Raw genomic sequence first — 25,129 nt, forward strand, 5'->3', positions numbered from 1 at the left:
TACAATTGAACATGAAGAAGACAGTCCCTGCTCAAAAGAGCTTACAATCTAAATCAGGACAAACAGACAGGACCAAAAAGGATAAGGGAAGGACAGACAGAAGGACACATAAGGATAAGATAAAAGTTACAAGTCAGGAGTCGAAAGCAGCATCAAACAGGTAGGCCTTTAGCCCGGATTTGAAGGCGGCCAGGGATGGAGCTAGTCGTAACGGCTCAGGAAGCCCATTCCAGGCATAAGGTGCGGCGAGACAAAAGGAACGGAGTCTGGAGTTAGCGATGGAGGAGAAGGGTGCAATTAGGAGAGATTTGCCTAGTGAATGGAGTTTCTGGGAAGGAGTGCAGGGAGGTGAGGATGGAGAGGTAGTGAGGGGCTGCAGAGTGAATGCACTTATAGGTCAACAATAGGAGCTTGAATTGTATACGGAAACGGATAGGGAGCCAGTGAAGTGACTTCAGGAGAGGGCTGATATGGGCATAATTCCTATGCTAAACAGCTAAAGAAGGAAACTCCATAGTGCAATAATCTTTCTCCTCTTCCTCTTTACCTACCATGCTGCAAAGAGCAGTTGTAATCATCCAGATACCATGGGCACATACTTCTACCCACAGTAAGGGTGGGCAGTTTTCAAATAGCAATTGCCATAGGTAAATAGCTTTTGGAAATTTTGCTCATGAGTGTGTGTATGAAAGTTTAATGTTTCAGAGATGCCAAGTTACTCAGTTCCAAGCTGGAGACTTTGTGGGCAGTCCTGGTTTTGAACTTCCATCCCGAAGCAGTGTGAGATTTGTAGTACCTGATTCCCGTAAGTTAGTGAAAAATCCAGGACTGGGTAATTCGGCATCTCTGATGTTTGAAAAGTACGATGTGCATTTTTCAGGATTGTTCTGGAGGGACGGTATTGGGGTGAAGATGATGGTTGAGTTCTATTATGAAAATATAAGGGGTCAGGGCTAAGAACCTGAAAATTAATGGGTGGCAGAGGGCTGAAAGTTTGCTGAGCATCTTCAGTACCTTTGCACTGGCCCTGCTGTACAGCAGTCCCACCTGAAACACTGCATGAGAGATGGTCTCAGGCCTCACAGGAAAGAAGTGGGACTCCTACTTTCTTCCTATGAGGACTGAGACCGTCTCTCATGCATTCTCTCAGGCAGAGAGGAACCCTGACCACAGCTGTCCTGCTCTTCGACTGTTATAACGCAGAGCAGTTAGCCACCTCAAGCGGTATAGCTAAGTTGCATTGTGGGTCACTGCCATTCTGCCAGTGAACGGTAAAACCAAAGCTTGGGGCTGGCCAAACCATTTTCTCTTTAATTAAAAGTATTCTTTGTGCTTCAAACCCCGAGTTCAAGCAAACTGCATAACTGTTTATTTCTACTGACTCACTTGGTGTGAAACCAGAGCAAAATTACCATTTTAAGTCATTTCACTTTTCTGTTCTGTCACTGCTTGGACCTAACAGCTGCTATGAAAGTGATATTTCAACATAGCTGGTCAAAAGGTTGACTATGTTTAGGGCCATTGGAAAATTATACGAGGAATTAAAGTCAAAGTGCTACATTTTTTGGCTTCTTTCCAGACTTAAAAAAAAAACCCTTTTCCCATTTTTCTTCCTTTCCAACCTTTAGCTTGCTGTATTTTCTGCCTCCAGCGTTCCATCGCTCGCCTTTGGCGCTGTCCTTCTCAAGTTGATCTCTGTTGCTTTAATGCTATCCCTCACTATCTACTTTTTGGACCATGGTACTAGATCCTTCTCCTCTGACATACTGGACTTGGCCCCAGGGTTCTGCCATGCGAGGCAGGACTAGTCGCAGTTCACTGAAAGCTTCCGTTCTTATGGGCCGACGATCAGAAGTAAACTAGTGGCCATTAGCACCAGACTTCCACTGCATTTACTAGCGCAGTATGCTTGAAGACCCTCTACCGCTGGAAACAATGAGCTCGGCCATGATTTGCGCAAGTAGTATGCAAAATGCAATCAAACAAGGGACATCACCTACTTGTATTGATGATCGTATGGCTGCCGAGTCCTCAAGCGCACCTGTACCATCCCAAATCCTACGCCAGCTCGAAGCTGATGTTAATGAAGGAGAAGGTCAGATTTTGTGTGCTGCAGCTGGGACACTCTCCTCTAGAGCTGTGGTGCTGACCCAGTAGGACCAGAAAGTAAAGGTGGTTGCAATTGCTGCAAAATGTTTCTGGATTTTTTTCATCTCTCTGAAATTTCCATTAATGAAGGCTGAATCTTTTTTTTTTAATTATAGCCTTGGACCATTTCTGGATACTCCCCCACCCCCAGACCTTATGCTGGTCAGCTGTCCTCACGCTTCCTCTCCTTCCCCCCCCCCCCCCCAGGTGCAGGAGAGCAGAGCTTAACACACATCTCTTCAGCGCATGCGCCAGGCACCATCCACCCACTTTGCTCCCTCATAATTGACGCTAATAGCGCACATATCATTTGCATAATATTAGCGTCGATCGTGAGGGATTTATTTTAGGGTGCTGTTAGGGCAGTAAACTCTGGCGCTGTTCCATGCAGCGCCAGAGTTTTGATCTTACTGCAAAACCATGTGGACAAAGCAGTCAGGAGAAGTGATCACAAAACTCAGTCCATACCACCCCAGCAAAGAAACAAACAAAAAAATAATGTCATCCATTTCAAATCCACTATTTAGGAAGGAGACAAGGTACAATTTCATGAAATAATTTTCACTAAATTAATTTAGGTAATAGAAGAGACACATATTATGCCTAACTTCCCATTATGGAGTAGATGTAGATAAAGCCTGCTAGTTGTTGATTATTTATTTATTTAACACATTTATATCCCACATTTTCCCACTTAGTTGCAGGCTTAATGTGGCTTACACAATACCGTAGAGGTAGGCTCCGGTTCAATAATAGAGATACATGGAGGGGCATAATTGAATGAAAACGTCTATCTCCATGGGCGTTTATCTCCGAGAACGGGTCCGTGAAGGGGCGGACCCAACCGTATTTTTGAAAAAAATAGACGTCCATGTTTTATTCAACAATGTGTGAGCTGGGCGTTTTTGTTTTTCAGCGATAATGGAAAATGAAAGCGCCCAGCTCAAAAACGAATAAATCCAAGACATTTATTCGTGGGAGGGGCCAGGATTCGTAGTGCACTGGTCCCCCTCACATGCCAGGACACCAACCGGGCACCCTAGGGGGCACTTTTACAAAAAAAAAAAAAAGGTAAAAGAGCTCCCAGGTGCATAGCACCCTTCCCTTGTGTGTTGAGCCCCCCAAATCCCCCTCAAAACCCACTGCCCACAAGTCTACACCATTACTATAGCCCTAAGGGGTGAAGGGGGGCACCTACATGCGGGTACAGTGGGTTTGGGGGGGTTGGACGACTAATAAGCATTAAGCAGCACAATTGTAACAGGTAGGGGGGATGGGCCTGGGTCCACCTGCCTGAAGTCCACTGCACCCCCTAACAACTGCTCCAGTGACCTGCATACTGCTGCCAGGGAGCTGGGTATGACATTTGAGGGTGAAAATAAAAAGTTGTGAAACTTCATTTTTTGTGGTGGGAGGGGGTTAGTGACCACTGGGGGAGTCAGGGGAGGTCATCCCCGATTCCCTCCAGTGGTCATCTGGTCATTTAGGGCACTTTTTGGGGCCTTATTCGTGAAAAAACAGGGTCCAGGAAAAGTGTCCTAAATTCTAGCTAAAAACGCATACTTTTTTCCCATTATCGGTGAAATGCGCCCATCTCTGTTCGGCAGATAACCACGCCCCAGTTCCGCCTTCGCCACACCTCTGACACGCCCCCATCAACTTTGTCCGCATCCGCGACGGAGTGCAGTTGAAAACGTCCAAAATCGGCTTTCGATTATACCGCTTTATTCGTTTTTGTGAAATAAACGTCCATCTCCCGATTTAGGTCGGAACTTGGGCGTTTTTCTCGTTCGATTATAAGCAGGATAGTATAGTAGTAAGCATGTAAGAAACTTAAGTATAAAGCAACAAAGAAATAAAGAAGGGATGGTGACAGACGTCTAGTACGGTCCATATTTTGCTGTGTCGCAGGAAGTAGAAAGTTAATTTGGGTCATGGGGGTAGGCCTTCTTAAACAAGTTGGTTTTTCAGTAGTTTCCTGAAGTTAAGATGGTTATGGATAGATCTCACGGTTTTGGGCAAAGCGTTCCACAGTTGTGTACTTATGTACTAAAAGCTGGATGCATAAGTTGATTTGCATCTAAGTCCATTGACCAACTAGAAAATGACTCAATTGAGTTGAATCATAGAAGATACATTTAACTGGATTTATTTTTAACACACGTTTGCATGGAAAGTTCAACCAAAATAATCCTCCAACTGTACAACCCTAGGACGGAGCTTTAGAATAGTGGACTTGAAATGGATGAGATAGAAATGTATTACCTTATATTTTGAATTTGAAATGAAAATATTGTTTAATCTGCTCCATTTTTGCATGTCAAGAGATTTCTTGTAATAATTGTTAATACTTACTAAAAAAAAAAAACCCAATGTCTTTTGTCTTATACATTTTTCAATCTTCTCCAAAGTCCATCCTGCTCTTGTGTTGTCCTCTGGCAAAGATGACACAGGCAAGAATGCAGAAAACGAAGTAGGACCAAAATCTTCTTTTGGCATTGCCTTTCTGCTGGCAAACTCCGCAAAACAGGAAATGTCATGAATTGTTTTCTTAAGGGAAGATGTTCAACTGCCTCAGTCCCCAAAACAACCCTTGAAAAGTTGACAAACTGCCCCAGCCCCCAAATCCGCCCCTCCACAATTGCCACACAATTCCACAGAACATGTGGCTTCACATTGACAGATTCAGCACACACTGAAATCACAGAAATGCTTCAGAAACTGAAATTGCCTCTATTTTACTGCTTTTGCAACTCCCCCTCCCCCCCCCCAAAGGTTTGCTGTTTAATAGAAGGAACAAAATATTGTCATAGGTTCTGAGTGTGAAGGGGGGGGGGGGGAGAAAGAGAGTATCACTGCCTACAAAACAGGAGGTATAAAGCATAGTTAAATACCTCTTTTTCTCTACATGGTGCATTAATGATAAACTGCAGCTGAAAGATGGTTAATGTGGGAGCTATTTTGCAGCCTAACTTGTATGGCAGGTGTCACAAATTTCCTAAGAGAAAGTGTAAGTAGACATTAGAAAATTACTTCATGAAATGCTCATGCACACATTGTACAAATGTCCTGGTTTATTTGTGATGACCTGTCTGTAAAATCACGTCCATGGAGGACAGTGCTGTAAAGGAGCAGCTACCTTCATTTACAGGACACTGGCATAACCAGGTGAATCAGTCCATATGGGTTTAGGTTCAGTACTTAACACCAGGCACAGAGCTGCTGGAAGTACTCAGGGGTAGATGCACTAAAAAAACCCGAGCCGTTAACGTGGGTTTTAAACTGGTTCAAGCCAGTTCAGCAAGCAAGTAGTAAACCGTGCCATGCACAAGAGGGCATTTTCCTGTCACGGTAGCAGCTAACGAAAAAGGAATCCAAAGGGTATTATAATGAGATGCACTAAGGTATGACGATGCCCTTACCGTGGGAAAACCTAACGGGAGGTCTGCACCTCTCGTTAGGCTGGGGCTGCTGTGAACGGGACCCATGGAGACCAGTGGGAAAGCGCCTAACACCCATCTAAAAACAAACAAAAAAAAAAACAAGCTGCATGTCCCAAGTGCTCGTGAGGGACTTAAAACATTTTTTTTTAAGTTATGGCACCTTTGCTATGCCTGTGGCCGTCCCTGCGCCTCCCTGTGCCTCCCGGGAAAAGGAAGACGCTGCGCCGCTCATCCCCTCCACGGCCTGGTGCAGGAAGGCTCCGGGAGGGTTCCTCCCTTCCGTGATCCCGGCTCAGCCGCCAGTCCTGAGAGCTCACCCCAGGCAAGAGAAGTGCAGGGGAGCGCAGTTGAGGACATCCATCGTCCACGTCTTCAACTCCCGTCCATCTTCCGCCCCTAGGTCTCTCTCAGCCAATCACAGCGCATTTAGCTGGCTCTTTAACTCCTCTGTAAGCTTTTTTAATTTTAATTTGTGGAACCGATGTTTTAAAATGTCTTTTTATTTGGTTGCCAATTGCTGCCTATCTTTCTGGTATGAATATTTTTCTCTGTCCTATAGCTATTGCAGTTCCTTTCCTGTTTCTTTTCTAAATGCAATTAATGATTATACACCGCTCTGTTCTGTGTCTCAGTATGGGTGGTATAGAAAGTCTGAATAAAGTGTAAACCTGCATTCAGGAGATGCACACAGGTGTTTTTGGGGAAGCCTTATGTGCATTTTACCTGTCTTGCAGTCACATCTAAGCCCCATTTCACAATGCTGGGGTAAACATGTGCTTGGTCTGGGCATGTTTGGGGTGAGACTAGGGCAGGGTCAAAAACATAAATGTAGATTCGCCATTTCAGAAGGGATCTGCACTTGCTCCCCAAGACACCTGGGTCTCAGAAAAGAGTTTCACTGGAGGCTTTTTGGCTAACCTTAATACAGAGTGTAATAAGCTGTGAGCTCAAGTGATCCCTGTCTGAGATGGAGCCACTTAGACAATGTGAAGGGAAATTTATAAGATATGTTATATTTAATATGCAGAAAAGGTTATTTTTATTTATTTATTTATTATTTATTGATTTAAACAAGATATACAAGAAACATCTTGTGTTGGAAAAGTGTCGATATCAAACAAACTTATACATTAGACAAAGGAAAAGGAGAAAATAAAATTACATTCTCAAAAGGATAAATGACACTCAAGTCCATAAATTGAGATCCCAAGATTTTAGGAAATCAAAGGGAGAAATATATAATTAGGAAAATAATAGGGGATTCCAATCTCTGTTAAGTGGAATTGTTCCATTCTTTAATGCTTCTCCATTTTTACTGAGGTTATAAGTGTCGTTACATGTGCAGGTTCTGTAAATACATATTTCTCCGAGGACAAGCAGGCTGCTTGTTCTCACGACTGGGTTGACGTCCGCGGCAGCCCCCACCAACCGGAAGAAGCTTCGCGGGACGGTCGGCACGCAGGCCACGCCCACCGCACATGCGCGGCCGCCTTCCCGCCCGTGCGCGACCGCTCCCGCCAGTTACTTTTTTTCCGCGACTGAGAGAGTGGTGCGTTTGCCTCTCTCTCTGTACAGCCGCCGGATTTTCGACCGCGTTTACGCGGATCGTCGCTTGGACCGTTCGGTTCCCTCTGTTTTTGTTTGTATTGTTTTAAAGAAAAAAAAAAAAAAAAGAAAAAGAAATTTTTTGCGCGTGTGGAGCACGCGCTCCCCTTTTTCCCTCACTTTCTAGCGGGGACGCCACGTTGCGGCCTAGTGGCCGCTCGGTCGGTTGATTTTTTCGTGGTGTGATTTTAGCCACCATTGCCGACTTTGACTTCGCCGACGCGATTTTTCCGTCGATGTCCTCGAAGGTCCCGAGTGGATTTAAGAAGTGTGGTCGCTGCGGCCGGCCGATCTCGCAGACCGACACCCACGCTTGGTGCCTCCAGTGCCTCGGGCCGGAGCACAATCTCAAGTCGTGCGCTTTGTGTCTCGGTCTCCGGAAACGGACTCAGGTTGCGAGGCAAGTTCTGCGGGACCGTCTTTTTGGAACTTGCGCCGGCCCCTCGACGTCGACCTCGACGGCATCGGTATCGAAGGCCGGTTCTTCGGTACCGGTATCGATGCCCGAGACATCGGCACCGATGGCAGCGACCCCAGGAGAACAGGTCCCGTTGGCCCGCCGGTCCGCCGGTGAGAGTGGGGTTGAGAGGCCGCGTGGGCAGTCGGCCCCGGTCACTCCCTCAACTCGTGAGCCACGGGACCGAACCCTGTCGGACCCGGTACCTCGAGACCGAGGGGGATCGACCTCCTCCTCCTCCATGCCCTCCGGCGCCGGTGACGTGCACCGGAAAAAAGATAAGAAGCGCCGTCACCGGGAGCCCTCGGTGCACCCTGAAGAGGAGTCGACGCCGAAGCGTCATCGCAGAGAGGAGAGATCTCCGTCGGTGGTGGAGGTACCGACGCGTCGGGGTTCCGGCACCTCGGTGCCGTCTCCTGGCCCCCAGCAGCTTCTGGCACCGACACCTTTACCGGCCCCACCGCCTTTCCCGGCAGCGGGCCTGGACGAGTGCCTCAGAGCCATCCTTCCGGGGATCCTGGAAGGGCTGATGCGCCAGGCTGTGCCGGCGTCGGGGGTGCTTGCGCCCCCGGCGCCGATGACTGTGGCGCCGGCGAGCTCTAGCCCGGCGCCGGGGCTGTCGACACCGCCGCCGCTTGCGGTGCCGGTCTCGACCGCCACGCAGGTGGAGTCCCCGTCGACGTCGATGGAGGGAGCTCCGTCCCCGCCGGCGCGGGAGTCCACCGCTCGACGACACCGAGACCTTGGTGCCTCGACGTCGAGCTGGGCCCGGTACCGGACTCAGCTACATGAGCTAATGTCCGATACCGAGGATGAGGACTCGTGGGGGGAAGAGGAGGACCCGAGATATTTCTCCTCAGAGGAGTCTACGGGCCTTCCCTCGGACCCCACGCCGTCACCGGAGAGGAAGCTCTCACCTCCTGAGAGTCTCTCCTTTGCCTCCTTTGTGCGGGATATGTCTATAAGCATTCCCTTTCCCGTGGTCTCTGTGGAAGAGCCGAGGGCCGAGATGCTCGAGGTCCTCGACTATCCATCACCACCTAGAGAGTCCTCCACGGTACCGCTGCACAATGTCCTGAAGGAGACGCTGCTTCGGAACTGGGTGCGACCACTAACTAACCCCACCATTCCCAAGAAAGCAGAGTCCCAGTACAGGATCCACTCTGACCCAGAGCTCATGCGGCCCCAGTTGCCCCATGACTCAGCGGTCGTGGATTCTGCTCTCAAGAGGGCACGGAGTTCGAGGGATACCGCCTCGGCGCCCCCGGGGCGGGAGTCTCGCACTCTGGACTCATTTGGGAGGAAGGCCTACCAATCCTCCATGTTCGTGACCCGCATCCAATCTTACCTGCTCTATATGAGCATCCACATGCGGACCAATGTGCAACAGCTGGCGGACCTGGTCGATAAGCTCCCGCCGGAGCAGTCCAGGCCTTATCAGGAGGTGGTCAGGCAGCTGAAGGCGTGCAGAAAGTTCCTGTCCAGGGGGATTTTTGACACCTGTGACGTGGCATCTCGTGCTGCGGCCCAAGGTATAGTGATGCGCAGGCTCTCATGGCTGCGCGCCTCTGACCTGGACAACCGCACCCAGCAGAGACTGGCTGACGTCCCTTGCCGGGGGGATAATATTTTTGGCGAGAAGGTCGAGCAGATGGTTGACCAACTGCATCAGCGGGAAACCGCTCTCGACAAGCTCTCCCACCGGGCGCCTTCAGCACCCGCCCCCGCGGGCGGGCGTTTTTCCCGGGCTCGGCAGGCTGCACCCTATTCTTTTGCGAAGCGTAGGTACAACCAGCCGGCCCGAAGGCCTCGTCAGGCACAGGGACAGCCCCAGCGCGCTCGTTCCCGTCAACAGCGTGCGCCTAAGCAGCCCCCTGCGCCTCCACAGCAAAAGCCGGGGACGGGCTTTTGACTGGATCCATGGGAACATAGCCGCCCTACAAGTGTCCGCACCGGACGACCTGCCGGTCGGAGGGAGGTTAAAATTCTTTCACCAAAGGTGGCCTCTCATAACCTCCGACCAGTGGGTTCTCCAAATAGTGCGGTACGGATACGCCCTGAATTTGGCCTCCCTGCCTCCAAATTGTCCTCCGGGAGCTCAGTCTTTCAGCTCCCATCACAAGCAGGTACTTGCAGAGGAACTCTCCGCCCTTCTCAGCGCCAATGCGGTCGAGCCCGTACCACCCGGGCAGGAAGGGCAGGGATTCTATTCCAGGTACTTCCTTGTGGAAAAGAAAACAGGGGGGATGCGTCCCATCCTAGACCTGAGAGGCCTGAACAAATTCCTGGTCAAAGAAAAGTTCAGGATGCTTTCCTTGGGCACCCTTCTGCCAATGATTCAGAAAAACGATTGGCTATGTTCCCTGGATTTAAAGGACGCATACACTCACATCCCGATACTGCCAGCTCACAGACAGTATCTCAGATTCCGCCTGGGCGCACGGCACTTTCAGTATTGTGTGCTGCCCTTTGGGCTCGCCTCTGCCCCACGAGTGTTTACAAAGTGCCTCGTGGTGGTAGCGGCCTACCTACGCAAGCTGGGAGTGCACGTGTTCCCATATCTCGACGATTGGCTGGTCAAGAACACCTCGGAGGCCGGAGCCCTCCGGTCCATGCAGTGCACTATTCAACTTCTGGAGCTGCTGGGGTTTGTGATAAATTACCCAAAGTCCCATCTCCAGCCAACTCAGTCTCTGGAATTCATAGGAGCGCTGCTGAATTCCCAGACGGCTCAGGCCTACCTTCCCGAAGCGAGGGCCACCAATCTCTTGGCCCTGGCTTCGCAGACCAGAGCGTCTCAGCAGATCACAGCTCGGCAGATGTTGAGACTTCTGGGTCATATGGCCTCCACAGTTCATGTGACTCCCATGGCTCGTCTTCACATGAGATCTGCTCAATGGACCCTAGCTTCCCAGTGGTTCCAAGCCACCGGGAATCTAGAGGATGTCATCCGCCTCTCCACCAGTTGCCGCACTTCACTGCTCTGGTGGACCATACGGACCAATTTGACCCTGGGACGTCCATTCCAAATTCCGCAGCCCACGAAAGTGCTGACGACGGATGCATCTCGCCTGGGGTGGGGAGCCCATGTCGATGGGCTTCACACCCAGGGTCTGTGGTCCCTCCAGGAAAAGGATCTGCAGATCAACCTCCTGGAGCTCCGAGCGATCTGGAACGCACTGAAGGCTTTCAGAGATCGGCTGTCCTGCCAAATTATCCAAATTCGGACAGACAATCAGGTTGCAATGTATTACGTCAACAAGCAGGGGGGCACCGGATCTCGCCCCCTGTGTCAGGAAGCCGTCGGTATGTGGCGTTGGGCGTGTCGGTTCGGCATGCTTCTCCAAGCCACGTACCTGGCAGGCGTAAACAACAGTCTGGCCGACAGACTGAGCAGAGTCATGCAACCGCACGAGTGGTCGCTCCATTCCAGAGTGGTACGCAAGATCTTCCGAGAGTGGGGCACCCCCTCGATGGATCTTTTCGCCTCTCAGACCAACCACAAGCTGCCTCTGTTCTGTTCCAGACTTCAGACACACGGCAGGCTAGCGTCAGATGCCTTTCTCCTTCATTGGGGGACCGGCCTCCTGCATGCTTATCCTCCCATACCTTTGGTGGGGAAGACCTTACTGAAGCTCAAGCAAGACCGCGGCACCATGATTCTGATAGCGCCCTTTTGGCCCCGTCAGATCTGGTTCCCTCTTCTTCTGGAGTTGTCCTCCGAAGAACCGTGGAGATTGGAGTGTTTTCCGACTCTCATTTCGCAGAACGACGGAGCGTTGCTGCACCCCAACCTTCAATCCCTGGCTCTCACGGCCTGGATGTTGAGGGCGTAGACTTCGCTGCGTTGGGTCTGTCTGAGGGTGTCTCCCGGGTCTTGCTTGCCTCTAGGAAGGATTCCACTAAAAAGAGTTACTTTTTCAAGTGGAGGAGGTTTGTCGTTTGGTGTGAGAGCAAGGCCCTAGAACCTCGTTCTTGCCCTGCACAGAACCTGCTTGAATACCTTCTGCACTTATCAGAGTCTGGCCTCAAGACCAACTCAGTAAGGAATCACCTTAGTGCGATTAGTGCTTACCATTATCGTGTGGAAGGTAAAGCCATCTCTGGAGAGCCTTTAGTCGTTCGATTCATGAGAGGCTTGCTTTTGTCAAAGCCCCCTATCAAGCCTCCTACTGTGTCATGGGATCTCAACGTCGTCCTCACCCAGCTGATGAAACCTCCTTTTGAGCCACTGAATACCTGCCATCTGAAGTACTTGACCTGGAAGGTCATTTTCTTGGTGGCAGTTACTTCAGCTCGTAGGGTCAGTGAGCTTCAAGCCCTAGTAGCTCATGCTCCATATACTAAATTTCATCACAACAGAGTAGTGCTCCGCACTCACCCAAAGTTCCTCCCGAAGGTGGTGTCGGAGTTCCATCTTAACCAGTCAATTGTCTTGCCAACATTCTTCCCCAGGCCGCATACCCGCCCTGCTGAACGTCAGTTGCACACATTGGACTGCAAGAGAGCATTGGCCTTCTACTTGGAGCGGACACAGCCCAACAGACAGTCCGCCCAATTGTTTATTTCTTTCGACCCTAACAGGCTAGGGGTCGCTGTCGGGAAACGCACCATCTCCAATTGGCTAGCAGATTGCATTTCCTTCACTTACGCCCAGGCTGGGCTGGCTCTTGAGGGTCATGTCACGGCTCATAGTGTCAGAGCCATGGCAGCGTCGGTGGCCCACTTGAAGTCAGCCACTATTGAAGAGATCTGCAAGGCTGCGACGTGGTCATCTGTCCACACATTCACATCTCATTACTGCCTCCAGCAGGATACCCGACGTGACAGTCGGTTCGGGCAGTCGGTGTTGCAGAATCTGTTTGGGGTGTAAATCCAACTCCACCCTCCAGGACCCGAATTTATTCTGGTCAGGCTGCACTCTCAGTTAGTTGTTCTTCGTAGGTCAATTTCTGTTGTACCCTCGCCGTTGCGAGGTTCAATTGACCTGGGTTATTGTTTTGAGTGAGCCTGAGAGCTAGGGATACCCCAGTCGTGAGAACAAGCAGCCTGCTTGTCCTCGGAGAAAGGGTATGATACATACCTGTAGCAGTTGTTCTCCGAGGACAGCAGGCTGATTGTTCTCACCTACCCTCCCTCCTCCCCTTTGGAGTTGTGTGTTTCATATTTTATTGCTTGTCATTCAACTGGCGGGAGCGGTCGCGCACGGGCGGGAAGGCGGCCGCGCATGCGCGGTGGGCGTGGCCTGCGTGCCGACCGTCCCGCGAAGCTTCTTCCGGTTGGTGGGGGCTGCCGTGGACGTCAACCCAGTCGTGAGAACAATCAGCCTGCTGTCCTCGGAGAACAACTGCTACAGGTATGTATCATACCCTTTCTTCTCCCTAAGCCTTACTATGCACTTGCAGGGGTATCTTAAAAAAAAAAAAGTGCCCCCCAAGTGCAGAATTTCTGGCCTAAGGAGCAAAAATTGTTTCCTCCGTCGTCTTGTCTCCTTAGAGACATCAGGAAATAACAATATTTTAAAACTTAAGAAAGTTTTATCCTTGTTTCGGAAAAACAAACGGAAAATCCAATCCTTGTCAGGCAATAACGCAACAGTCGCCACCAAAGTGGCGGCTGTTGCTAATTCAGTGTCAGAAGTTTCAAGCAAGAGAGATATGTCTATAGGATTTTCAACTACTTGATTCAGGCTCTTCCCTGGGATATAATATACTTCTGTTCCGGTATATTCAAAACTTCCCGAAGATAACGTTTTAACATTTCAAGAGGAGCAACATTTTGTATTTTAGGGAAGTTAACAAATCTCAGGTTATGGTTTTTAGTATAGTTATCAAAAGTCTCCATTTTTTGCCTGAGGTTTGTCAAATCTTTTATCATTGTGGGTTGTAGTGATTCAAAACTCTTAATCTAATGATCCATTTTTTCAACTTTATCTTTTAAAACCTTGATATCTTCCTCTTTTTTTTGTAAGTCAATTTCTAGAGTCTTTATTTTTGGTGAAACATCATTAATCTGCCTCAAGAAAGTCTGTCCCAGGTTAGATACTAAATCCCATAAAGCGTCTAAGGTCACTTCCCTTGGTTTGACTACCAACTCTTTAGGAAGTACAAACCTTTCAGAAGACTGATCATGGCTCGCACTTTGTCCCTCAGCTCCTCTCCCCTCATTCCGCGGCGGTTCTATGGGCAAACTGCCCTCCAGTCCCTCCTCAGATGTAATTGAAGCTTCTCCACGACGTTCTTCTTGGCCCTTAACACCTTCCAAGGGGGACCCCGTCGATTCAGAGAGGAAGGAACTCGCACCAATCGGCTGGGGAGGCGGAGTGCTTGCAGCGGGGCTCAGAGTGGTTTCAAAGCCGGGGGAAGCCGAAATCTCCCGGTCACTGGCGTTCCCTACCGGCGGCGTTCCGCCTTGAAAAGGTTATTTTAAAATTGTGCAAGCATGATCCATCCATCGGCATTTCCGGGGACAGCAAAGTGGATAGAGCATGAGTACTTTTATCAGATCCCACTTGAGTGTATAAAACATTGTTCTACATACCTGAGTCGTAAATGGCATCTGGAACGAGCCGAATCTATGAAGAAATGTAGCTTAATGGGTCAGATAAGTGCCTATATTATTATTATTATTATTTATTGCATTTGTATCCCACCTTATCCCGCCTATTTGCAGGCTCAAAGTGGCTTACATAATTTTGTTACACACAGTTAATCCTGGATGTCAGGTACAATTATTGTTGTGCAGAGATTAATTAAGGGAAGAAGTAGAGAGAAGAAGGAAGGAATTTATTAGGTATATTAGACAATGGGTTTTCAGAGGTGGATTAGTTAATCACAAGAACTTATGCCCGCCGGTCAAAATGGCGGTCGCGACTCGTGAGTGATCTGGTCGCGTTTAGCTGGTCTCTGTGTCTTTTGAAATTATACACAAGAAATAATGTCACATACTAAGAGAAAAGGCCTGGTAAGAAATCAACCATCGATGAGTCTTACGTCTTCACCGGTACAGCTAACGATAGACCGTTTCACAGCGAGTCGAGCACCGGAAGTTGGCGTGGTAATCCCTGTAGGGGAAGCCGATTGAGGAGCATCGACGCCCCAAGGGTTTTGAAACATCTTTGTTTCCGCCAGAAATCAACCCTCCACCGCGACCAGCTTTTGAAAAAGGTGAGCTGAAGGAGCCACGAAAACCGGAATGCGGCAATCACGACTCCTCGTTCGGCGGTAGCTCGCCCCGAGAAGCTGAGACAACCAGCTTGGAACGGAAAGTTCCCCAGGTGGTGACGCTAGAATTAATTTGGGAAGCGATTCAAGAACTGACCACGGCTTCGAGGAGGACAGCTTTAGAAACTGCTTCAATAGTGAGTAAACTTGATTCCTTATCCACAGCGTTTGAACAATTGAAAAGTGACTCGACATCTCAAATTTCTCAGGTTCAGACGGACCTTACAAATTTGAAATCAATGACAACAGCAGTGATGAAAGATAATATGATAATAAACCGCAAAATTGATCAGATTGAAAATTATAATAGGAGACTGAATCTGAGAATACTGAATTTCCCAGTTGTTTCAGGAATTTCTGTTCTTGAACTTTTTAAGAAATACCTCATAGAAATACTTCATTACTCATCTTCCTTGTTGCCTCCAATTAATAAGATTTATTATCTACCAAACTCGATAAAATCTGTGGAAGATAAGAAAAATGCAGTTTCCTTAGTCCAAGAACAAGAGAAAGAATCCTTGGATATATCAGCAATCCTAGAACAGTCACTATCGGATATAAAGACCCGAAGTTCAGTCTTAGTCTCATTTGTCTTTGAACAAGACTTGAACTCTCTGATGAAAATGTATTTTAAAAATGCTTTGACTTTTTTCTGTGGAAGAGGGCCGGCAGGGAGGCTTTGTACTCCGTCCTATTTGCTACTGTGTAGACTTTACTACTGATTGTGTCTAAAGATTGCCTTTTTATTTTCCTGCGGACTTACGCAGCGACTCAAATATGCCAAGTAAGCCTTTCTTTTTCTGCTTTTCCCTCCTTTTTTTCCCCCAGTGATTTCTGGAATCAGCATCTCAAGTTGACCTTTGTACCTCAGAACAACTGGAGCTCAGTGGACAGGACTTGAGCCTTCACGTGAGTAGGATTAGAATTGGTTACCTTTGAATTCTGCGCCAGCAGCAGCTGCTCTGGCTCTCCCACACACTTCCCAAACTGTTCACGCTTTCACAACACACCAGGACGCAGCCAAGCTGTTCCAGGCAGTGCTTCGGCCCAGAGGAATACTAGTATTGCAAGGTCTGTACAGCAGCAGACCCCTCTGCAACCAGGTCCCCTTCAAGGATGCTCTAATGTCTCCCTAATGCTGGCTGGGTTTTCCAGTTCAATTACATTCAGTAGCAAGTGGAGTTCAATGTAAAGCTGCAGAAGTTGTGTTGATCAGGTGCTTCTACTGTGTGTGAGTAGAACACAGCTGTATAAGTCAGGCTGTGGATGTCTTTAAGCTCCTGCTTACGTCAACTGGGGAGAATACTGAGTATGAGATTGAAGAAGTGTTCTAGAGCAGAGTTTCCCAACTGTAGGTCGAGACCCCAAATGAAGTTGCTAAACCTGCATTTGGGGTTGCAACCTGAGTGGACACCTCATACGTTCTGTGGCCACAAGATTGGTGGGTAGGGCTCTAGGTTTACCTATCAGACTACACACGGAGGCTGATGGACTGACATGTTACTCTGTGATGTTCCACCTTTCAGTGGAGACACTCGGCCTTCCCAGCCAACTCCTATCAGGCTGGATGCTTCCCAGTGACATACAGCCCAATCCAATAGACATCCCCCCACCCATACGTCTATTGGGGAATATGTGGAGAACTGGGAGTCAAACCTATATGAAGTGTTGATTTGGTGAAATTGGCATAAAAATCAGCTCAGGGAGAGAGGGACCCTCAGGCCTACAACTGAACCATCTCAGGCTGGCTCCACCAAGCTTGAAGAGGAATGTAGGTAACCTTAGCTGGAAAATGAGATACTACCAGAACTGAACAGATAGAGTGGAGGAGTGGACTGAGAACGGGGGGAGCCTGGATCAAATCTCACTGCAGTTACTTAATCTGCTATTGTCTCAGCTACAAACTCAGATTGTGAGCCCTCCAGGTACACCCCAAATCCCACCAGCTGAAGAAATCCAGAGCCTGAGTCAGCTGAGAAGTGAGGAAGGCAGGGCAGTCAGCAGTGGCAATGTGAGCTACTGATGCCGGCATCACAAGCATGTTTCATTCTCCCAGGAGGTTCTTTCTGATGCTGATCTTTTTTTTTGTTTGTTTGTTTGTTTGTTACATTTGTACCCCACGCTTTCCCACTCATGGCAGGCTCAATGCGGCAGGCAATGGAGGGTTAAGTGACTTGCCCAGAGTCACAAGGAGCTGCCTGTGCCAGGAATCGAACTCACTTCCTCAGTTCCCCAGGACCAAAGTCCACCACCCTAACCACTAGGCCACTCCTCCACTGTTGCTACTATTTGAGATTCTACATGGAATGTTGCTATTCCACTAGCAACATTCCATGTAGAAGTCAGCCCTTGCAGATCACCAATGTGGCTGCCGCGCAGGCTTCTGCTTCTGTGAGTCTGACGTCCTGCACGTATGTGCAGGATGTCAGACTCACAGAAACAGAAGCCTGCGCAGCCTTCTACATGGAATGTTGCTAGTGGAATAGCAACATTCCATGTAGAATCTCCAAATAGTAGCAACATTCCATGTAGAATCTCCAATAGTAGCAACATTCCATGTAGAATCTCCAATAGTATCTATTTTATTTTTGTTACATTTGTACCCTGCGCTTTCCCACTCATGGCAGGCTCAATGCGGCTTACATGGGGCAATGGAGGGTTAAGTGACTTGCCCAGAGTCCCACTAGCAACATTCCATGTAGACGTCAGCCCTTGCAGATCACCAATGTGGCCGCGTAGGCTTCTGCTTCTGTGAGTCTGACATCCTGCATGTACGTGCAGGATGTCAGACTCACAGAAACAGAAGCCTGCGCAGCCTTCTACATGGAATGTTGCTACTGGAATAGCAACATTCCATGTAGAATCTCCAAATAGTAGCAACATTCCATGTAGAATCTCCAATAGTATCTATTTTATTTTTGTTACATTTGTACCCTGCGCTTTCCCACTCATGGCAGGCTCAATGCGGCTTACATGGGGCAATGGAGGGTTAAGTGACTTGCCCAGAGTCACAAGGAGCTGCCTGTGCCTGAAGTGTGAATCAAACTCAGTTCCTCAGTTCCCCAGGACCAAAGTCCACCACCCTAACCACTAGGCCACTCCTCCACTCTTCTGAGATTAGCCTTGGGCAGTGCTAACCTGCCAATAGCCAAGCAACAGCAGCTCAAATTGCCGCACAGCTGCGCTGCCTCACTTCTCAGCTGACGCAGCCTCCGGATTTCTTCAGCCGGCAGGGCTTGGGGATCCCCTCCAGTTGTAGCATTTTTTTATTTAAATTTTGGTTGTGGGGAGGGAAAGCAAGCAATGAGTGGGGGGCGGGGGGGGGGGGGGAACCAGAGGAAATGAGATTCTTGGTGACTAGTGCCCACCCATATTAACCTTTGCCCCAGCCAAAAATAGTCAGTTCTGGCTGCACCACTGTGTCCCAACCTGGACTTCTCAATTTTGATCTCTCTCTATAAAAGGGGCTCCACATTTTCTAAGTGGCAAAGTGTTTCAATGACTGAACAGCATATTGTACTAACCGTAGCTCAGAGGAGAATATCCGTTACTCGCCTCAGTCATTTGAGGAGATCCATAAACTTTGGCAACACATTCACAGCAGCTCTGTCTTTGGTCTGTCCCAGTATGACAACACTTATGTACTTATGAAGATACATTGCATGAAGGTATAAAAATATGAACATTTTGCTGTGTTTAATGAAGGTTCATAAAATGGCATTTTAGTTCAAAGCAAATTTGCTGGAAGCATTTCTTACAGCCAGAAGCAGTGGCTTGGCCACGGGTGGGCCTTAGGGTTCAGGCCCACCCAACAGTAGCATACGTTTAGTGGTAGCTGGTGGAGATCCCAAGCTCTATCAGCTGAAGACTTCCCTTTGATGGTAAGCCAAGGTGGAAAGGAGCGTTTTCTCGCCAGCTGAGATATTTTTGTGGTGCTGGTGGGGGAGAACACTTGGTGCCCACCCACTTCTTGCCTAGGCCCACCCAGAATCTGTTGTCTGGCTACGCCCCTGGCCAGAAGACTGTAAAAATCTCTTCTGAAAGGTCTGCTTTTTAATGTTAAATGTATGAGTCCACTAGACATCAAGGTACTTTAAAGTATTTAAAAAGAATGCATAGCAAAAACAGGCACACCGGATAAATCACAGGGAGTCGAATTAGCACAAGTTCAAACAGGCTAGGCACCTGTCTAGGGCGGCATAGTTTGGGGGGGCTGCATCAGCACATCCCAGCACTGTGAAACCAGACAAACAAGAGCAGGTTGGAGTGTGCAATTTCCAAATCCAGTGCCAGCAAATGCAATCTTCCTTCTCACATGGAGCCTGCAAGCTGGCACATAATGCAGGCACCTCACTGCCCGCTGCTCCCCCTCCCTCCACCTCGGCTGTGGCATCTGTCAAGAAATGATGTCACATGCGAAAGAAGGAAGCTCCTAGTGCATGTTGGCTGCATGTTGGGGGCTTCTCACCATTTGGTACAGTGCAGAGCTGCAAGCCCGGGAGTGAGGCGGGAGCCGGAGGGGCATGGTGTTGGGACACAGTGGTCGTCATCACTCTGTTGGCTAACAGGGACGGGCACACCCTTGCTCTGCCTCATTCTGAGGGGAGCATGGTGGCTGAGTGGGAGCAGGGATGAGGGAAGAACGAAGGACCTGCTGTTGGCTGGGGGAGGAAAGAAAGGTGTGGCTGGCAGGGCAGGGTAGGAGAGGGAGCCCACATCTGAAAGTTTACCTAGGACAGCACATACCCTTGGTTAGGCCCTGAGTTCAAAGCCCGTTACTCCAGCCTATGCCAAATGCCATGGCTGTTTTAATTGTCATGTGGTTTTCACTTTCTTTTTAAAAGCATTAGCCAAGAGCCTAGAAATACAGAATTTGTAGATCAGAACAGAAAATTCCTAGTATTTTTGAAAACTCATCTCCGAGGGCTTGGTGGGGAGATTGAATGACTGCAGGTGGGGGGGGGGGGGGGGGCGGGGGGAGAGGGGGGTGAATGGAATGAAAATCACCAGACAGAGAAATCTTGGCATGTTGTTACCACTTACCAGTTTTGAATCAACTATTTTATCAGTGAATCGTTCCAAAATGCTTCTGCGAGGAAGAAAATGTGAAGCCATAGGTGCACTTTTTATGTGGTGATGACTCTATAAGGAACTGACCATCTCAAATTTGGTTGCAATAAATGTCCACTGTGGGAGAAATTCTATAAAGTGCGCTCAAAAATTGGCGCTGAATGGTATTCTATAAGGGGCATTCCAGGATTCGTGTCCAACTTTGGCCACAAGGAGTTAACACCAACTGAACCTAGGTGTATATCCCAGTGAGCAACCTGGGAGCAGATCCCTTGAATTCTATAACGCTATGGGCATTTTAAGGGAACGCCCTTAATCTGTCCATGCCTTTCCCATGGCCACGCCCCCTTTGCACATCTGCAGACAGGTGCTATTCCATAAATGGGGCACCTAAGTGTGTTTTCGCACGGATCTGCCTTTCTGACCTGTTTCAGCGCCTTGCATCCATTTAGAATGCTTTTCCACACCAAACCTTCAGTGCAGACAGCATGTATAAGGTCCAGCATCATATATAGAATTTCCCCCCATAATGTATTTACTTCCGACTCACCAAAGGGAGGTGACAAAAATGAACAGAGGAAAAATAACAGCTTTGCATGATAAGATTTGATTTAAAACTTGGTGGAGAGCAGTTTAAAACTGCAGGCAATCTAGCAGAGAATTTTGTCAGCCATGACAGTTTTCAGAGGAAGAGTTTAGCCTGCTGCGTTACATATGGAACGCTGAGTTAGTCGTACCATTGTTTAAATAGTAGGATTGCAACAGAAGGATAATCAAACATTCCAGGTACCAAACTCAGAATTCTAATTAAATGAATCTTCGCTTTAGAATAGTGTGTGTGGGGGGGATTCACCAGCTTAGTTAATCGGATCATTTTTGGCTCAGAAAAGGAGAAGTGGCCCAACGTGACTGTGTGATTTAGCAAGAATGTGAAAAACAGCTTTACTCCGTCAGCCAGCAGAGAGCAAAATCATATCGTTTGCTTCTAAAAATGCAAGGAAGCAGTGAGAAGTGACTCTTATGTTTTCAATTACTGCAGCATGACTGGAAGGAAAAGGCGACTTCTTTTCTTGCATTTATGGAGTTGCTTAAATCAATCTGCCTGTTAAGCAATTCAGAGCTTCATTTGACATAGATTAAACCACAGTTCATACTGTAGACTATGTTAGTATCTGGCTTCGTTTTGCAAATATTCTCTTCGTCTGTCTTCATTAGGACTTCAGCAGGTTCAGGGCTAGAAAAATAGAAACATGACGGCAGACAAAGGCCAAATGGCCCATCCAGTCTGCCCATCTGCAGCATCCACTATCTCCTGCTCTCCGTATGAGATCCCACATGAATTTAGACACAGGCCTTTGACTCCACCACCTTCAGTCTCATTGAGGAACTGTGTCAAAGGCTTTGCTGAAATTTCAAGTGGACCACACCCCACTGCAAGTCCTTGATCCAGTTCTCTGGTTATCCAGTCAAAGAAATCAAACAGATTCTACCTTACTGATCGAGCTTCCTCATTCTATCTTCAGGGTCCATTCCTCTAGGTTTCTCAGCCTGCTTGTCTCACTCTTCTGAGGTTTTCCTTTTAGAGCCCTCAACCCCGAGAGATCTTGGAAGAGATCTGACAAATTTGCTCATTTTTGAAGGTCAACAATTTCCAGTTGTCCATATACAAAAGCATTCTTTGTATTTCTTTACTTTTGTTTTATAGAAAAGGCAAAATACGTCAGGAACCAAATTTGTAAGTTCTGCTATTCTTATTCTTTCAAAAACATTACATTCGAGTCAAGAAAATAAATGATACAACACCTTCTAACCTACATCCATGGAAAGAAGCACAGTATTAAATATGGAAATGTTTTCCCCACGTGAATCAAATATTGCATGCATTAATTTCTGAAAAGAACTGAAAACCTGTCCAAAACTCTGTAAAAAAAAAAAAATCTGAAAATAAAACTTTTTTTTTTTCTGGTACATCCCTAATTTTGTCAACAAGTTTCTAGTTATGGCTGATGTCATCTGCATAGCAGTTGAGAGCATTTTGCTTTTATAACCCCACTCTTAGAACCTTGAAAGCAAGCTCCGAGCAGGGATGTGATGGAAGTGACTCCTAGAGGGGTCTCGGAAATAGCGCAGACCTAAGGAAGCCCCACCATGAGGCGCTGGTAGCATTAGCTCTGAGGAAGACCACTGTTACCAATGAGAAGTGGGACTGGGTACAGCAGGGCCTCTTTCTCTTGACTTTTGGTGCCCAAACATAGAGGTATGCTTACTAAAGTGACTATCAGGCTTATTTTCGAAAGTGATCGCCGGCGATCTTCCAACATAAATCGGGAGATGGCCGGCGATCTCTCAAAAGCGGCGAAATTGGTATAATCGTAAGGTACTTTTTTGACACCTTCGCCGCTTTCCCATCGTCGAGCCGGCGAAAGTTCAAGGGGGCGTGTCGGCGGCATAGCAAAGGCGGGACATGGACGGGCATGGGTGTGGCTACCAGATGGCCGGCTTTTGCAGATAATGGGAAAAAAAGCGGCGTTAATTAGTATTTCGCCGGGTTTACTTGGTCCTTTTATTTTCACGACCAAGCCTCAAAAAGGTGCCCCAACTCACCAGATAACCACCGGAGGGAATGGGGGATGACCTCCCCATACTCCCCCAGTGATTACCAACCCCCTCCCACACTAAAAAAATAAAAATAAAAACCTTTTTTGCCAGCCTGTATGCCAGCCTCAAATGTCATACCCAGCTCCCTGACAGCAGTATGCAAGTCCGTGGAGCAGTTTTTAATGGGTGCAGTGCGCACTTCAGGCAGGCAGACCCAGGTCCACCCCCCCTACATGTTACACTTGTGGTGCTGTTGAGCCCTCCAACCCCCCCAAAACCCACTGTACCCACATGTAGGTGCCCCCTTCACCCATAAGGGCTATGGTAATGGTGTAGAGTTGTGGGGAGTGGGTTTTGGGGGTCTCAGCACCCAAAGTAAGGGAGCTATGCACCTGGGAACTATTTGTATATTTTAAAATATTTTTTAGAAGTGCTCCCTAGGATGCTCGGTTGGTGTCCTGGCATGTGAGGGGGACCAGTGCACTACAAATGCTGGCTCCTCTCACGACCAAATGCCTTGGATTTCGCCGGGGTTGAGATGGCCGGCATTTTTTTCCATTATCGCTGAAAAACAAAACCGGCCATCTCAAACCCGGCGAACTCTGGCATTTGGCCGGGCTAAACTGTATTATCGAAAAAAAAAAGATGGCCAGCCATCTTTTTTGATAATACAGTTCCGGCCAGCTGTTGCGGCGCCGCCAAAATAGATCACTGGCAATCTATTTCGCTGGTGCCGTTCGATTATGCCCCTCTAAGCAGTTAGTATGAGTTTTAACATGCACTACCTCTAAGCACAGTTAGCACGTGAAAATTAGCGTTCACTGTCAAAAGTGACATTAGGTGCGTCTGCGCTAATTGTGCTTCACTATTTATTTATTTGTTGCATTTGTATCCCACATTTTCTCACCTATTTGCAGGCTCAGTGTGACTTATAATATTCCGCTCTGGTATCGCCATAGCAGAGTAAAGATACAATTAATAATTACATAAGAACATGAGTAACATATTGGGATAAAGCATTAGGTATACACTAAACATTAATAGTAATATAAGGCAAACAAGACCCTCCCCCCCCCCTGTCCATGCCCCAGGAGGTCTGGTTTCTTATGACCTCCCAGAACAATGGATGGAAAGCAACTTAAGCCAACTCTAGTCCCAATCCCTCCCTCCCCCCTGTTATCGAGCTGACAGCTCATTACAACAGATTCAAAATAAGACTTCTACCTTGTGGTGACAGAAACCGGGATTTATGTTTAAAAGAGCCCTTTACTTCCCGCGCCTCCCAGGATAATAAACGGTGTACCAGTGTCAAAATTCAGGCGAGGATTCAGAGGTCCAAGACTGCAAAATACACTTTCTCGCCAATAAGTACAACTTACGAAACAACAATCTGTTCTCCACTGAAGGGCCCCGAAAAAATTGGAATCCCCAACCTATTAGGAAGGAATTTGGGCTATAATTCATGGTAGGGAAATTGTCTGTATTGTAACTACAGGTGAGATCCTGAACACCCCCCCCCCCCCAACAGCAGTGCATTGCCCTTGCACTTCCATGGGTTAATTGTGGCTGTTAAAGTGCAAAGTCCCTGAAAACCTCAACCAGCATAGATTGGGTAGATGCGCGCATAAATATTTGATCTTCATTTTATTGGGGGTGATAGCTGTATTTGTGGTTGTTATATGTCAACTGAGAACTTGCCAGTAAACATTTTCCTCTGGGAAAGTATTAACGGAGGGAGGGGAGGAGCACAAAGGAAATGTGGGATAAAAGCAGAGATCAAAGAAGGTCAATAATGCAACAGGAAGGAAAAGGGGGCAGACTAGGTGACCTCTGCCATCATATTTGATTTTTCTGTTTAATTAGTTTGGATATTGGTCAACCCAGTTTGCTTTTGTCAGGTCCTTAAACACAACCCACCACCATCTAACCTGAAAAGTTTCAGTGGGTCACAACATAAACATTTCCTTTATCTGCTGTGAAGAATTTACAGCTGAAATGTGCAGTGTATGTCTGCAAAAGTAGAGATTCAATGAGGCGAGGGAAGAGCCAAAGAAAAGCATAACTACATGTTCACATGACTTCATGTGTTTATTTTATCCTAAGTTCCCAAGGGAGATATTTTGTTTAGAAAAGAGCAAAGCTATTTGATTTAAAAAAAAAATTAAATAAAAGTTCACTATCTCCAGTTAACACGAGATGGTTTGCCAAGATAATAGTAACAATGATAAATGTGGTTATATGAAAATAGCGTTTGAGATGATCTTCAAAAAACACCAGGAGCGAGAGACATGCCTGAGCAAGACACTTGTATCTTAATTCCTAAAGGGAAGTCTCACAAGCTACTTACTATGCAATCAAAAAATAGCCTTTGTTTTAGGTCCTTTTGGTATTTCAATAATTTCCAATACCTTATTTAAGAAATAATGATTACTATCTATAATAGCATAGATGAGGAACAGAAAGGTGGCCACCTCAATTTCTAAACATCTTCAACTAACCTGATGCATGGTGGGTTAGGTCACTAGATGAACATCATTCAACCATCTATCACCCAGAGAGAGAGAGAGAGAGAGAGAGAGAGAGAG

The 25,129-nt window shown here is 47.6% G+C and overlaps 1 protein-coding gene across 2 annotated transcripts in view; it reads left to right on the forward strand.

Moving 5' to 3' along the window:
- Positions 1 to 25,129, forward strand: part of CALD1 (caldesmon 1) — a 255,182-nt gene that overhangs the window by 84,735 nt on the left and 145,318 nt on the right. For both annotated transcript variants that reach the window (XM_030215003.1, XM_030215005.1), the window contains exon 2: positions 15,705 to 15,785. The gene's annotated coding sequence lies outside the window, so the exon portion shown is untranslated. The remainder of the gene's footprint in view (positions 1 to 15,704; positions 15,786 to 25,129) is intronic.

The sequence above is a fragment of the Microcaecilia unicolor genome, chromosome 9 (genome assembly GCF_901765095.1).
Source record: "Microcaecilia unicolor chromosome 9, aMicUni1.1, whole genome shotgun sequence".
Taxonomy (NCBI): domain Eukaryota; kingdom Metazoa; phylum Chordata; class Amphibia; order Gymnophiona; family Siphonopidae; genus Microcaecilia; species Microcaecilia unicolor.